This window comes from Carassius gibelio, chromosome B9 (assembly GCF_023724105.1).
Source record: "Carassius gibelio isolate Cgi1373 ecotype wild population from Czech Republic chromosome B9, carGib1.2-hapl.c, whole genome shotgun sequence".
Lineage (NCBI taxonomy): Eukaryota > Metazoa > Chordata > Actinopteri > Cypriniformes > Cyprinidae > Carassius > Carassius gibelio.
In genome coordinates, this window is record NC_068404.1 from 8,288,101 (window position 1) to 8,290,345 (window position 2,245).

Below are 2,245 nucleotides of genomic sequence, written 5' to 3' on the forward strand. Positions count from 1 at the left end.
AAGGTAATAGAATAATTATAATAGAATTATTGGCATTGGTCGGCCTTTCAGTGCAGATGCACAACAGCCAGGCCAACTGCAATCCAAATTTTTTTGTATCAGCAGGAAATGAGTTTGCTCAATATTCAAATACTTGGCTAGTTCTTGTTGCAGCATGCTTCAAAAACCCTCCACATTCCCCAGCTCCACCTGTATCTGCTACAGGGTGATTCCTGTGCAAACACTGCCTGCTGTCTCTGTATGCACTTAGTGATAGCTAACATCATTTGTTCTCGGATGTCACATGACTGATCACATTGTTATGAGTAACTGATAATGACATGATTTATGAATTGTCACTTACTGTCTATGGACTGTAGCAGCTCCACAGACATTCTGCTAAACATCTCCTTTTGTGATCTAAAAAGGAAATTAAAGTCATACAGGTTCAGAATGAATAAATTAAGTGAGAATTAAGTGTGCATTGTGAGTGCTATGATATTTGTAAACACTGAACCCAATGAGTGAGAGGTTATTATGACCCAGTCAGTCAAGCTGACTCATGGGCCATGCCAAAAATGACCCGACCTTTGTATAAAATCAAAATCAGAGAGTGCAAGAGACAACAGACAGATCGAGCAATCGCATCTTTTAAGATGAGCTACATGTAGCGCTCTATCAACAGTAAACACCGGCAAAAGTGCTGCAGGCTCAACAGAGCTGTACGTGTTGTCATGGCTACGGGAGCGTGTGATCAGGGAGTGTGTTGTGTTCGAGAGCTATCATTATTTGGCTGATCTGTAAACCACAGACGGGTTGGCCAGGGGCCAGCTCTCCATGCAGTTTTGTTTTTGAGAAAAATAAATTGCAAATTGAAAACGGCTGGACTCTACACTACACTATAGCGCACTGGCCCCAAATACTGCAAAGAGAGAAAGAGAGAAAAGAGAGAAATGAAGTGACATTCAGCCAAGTATGGTGACCCATACTCAGAATTTGTGCTCTGCATTTAACCCATCCGAAATGCACACACACAGAGCAGTGAGCACACACACACACACACACACACTCAGAGCAGTGGGCAGCCATTTATGCAGCGGCGCCCGGGGAGCAGTTGGGGGTTCGATACCTTGCTCAAGGGCTCCTAAGTCGTGGTATTGAGGGTCGAGAGAGAGCTGTTCATGCACTACCCCCACCCACAATTGCGTCCGGCCCGAGACTAGAACTCACAACCCTTCGATTGGGAGTCCAACCCTCTAACCATTAGGACACGACTTCCCCACTTTTTTTTTTTTTTTTCTTCAAAGAGAGGCCCAGACAACTGTGCATAATTTGGACTATTTGATAAGAATATAAACTTTATTGTTTGAGAAAGTTCCTGTATCTCTCTGTTCCTTACATACATCCCCAGGTTTCCTAGAGTAAGGGCTTAACTTTAGCTGTTGACATTAAGGGGGGCATGGACTACCAGCAGCAGGAATGAATTGGACAGAAATTATATTTGAGTTTTGAAATGTTCTGTTCCTTTGCAAAGTGCATGGAAAAACTGCTGCCAGCCACTGGCACAGCTTGTGACTGAGAACAGAACAGAGTGTGGCATACCGCTGCCCCTGAGGACCCATGTACCAGAAACACACGACTGCGCAAAACTGCAGTCACACGCCTGGACACAATCAACACAATAACAGGCTTTCTGCTCACACCAGGGGTTTAGTAGTGGAGGAATAAATACAGAGATTGTTACATACACTTTAAAATTGTTTCTGAGTGCTTCTTTTAACTGATTAAATGTATATTGTTGTATTTATTTATTTTTTCTCTTGCTATATCTTTCGTTGGCCTGTGTAAGGATGATGTCATAAGGCACTGATCTGTCCGGATAGACTCAGCCGCTGGTGTCAGGAACTTGTGGTGTTTATCTCATTGCTATGACTCAAGGTATTTGTGTGCTTTGTCCTCAGGTCTGTACTTTCTGTTCTATAATGTTGTTGACTAAAACTGAGGCAAACAAACACACACGCACACACTGACCAACAAAAAGAGAGTGTATGACCTGTCTGTCAATTGATTTTTCTATACATCTACCTATCTGTCTGTTTACTGTATCAGTCTGAATTTCTGTCTTTCTATCTTTCACCTGTTCATCTATCACCTATCTGTCTATCTATCACCTGTCTATCTCATCTATGTCTATCTATTGCATGACTGTCTATCATAAGTCTATCTATCACTCTGGAAGGACTGGATCCTGTCACATCAGTTTATG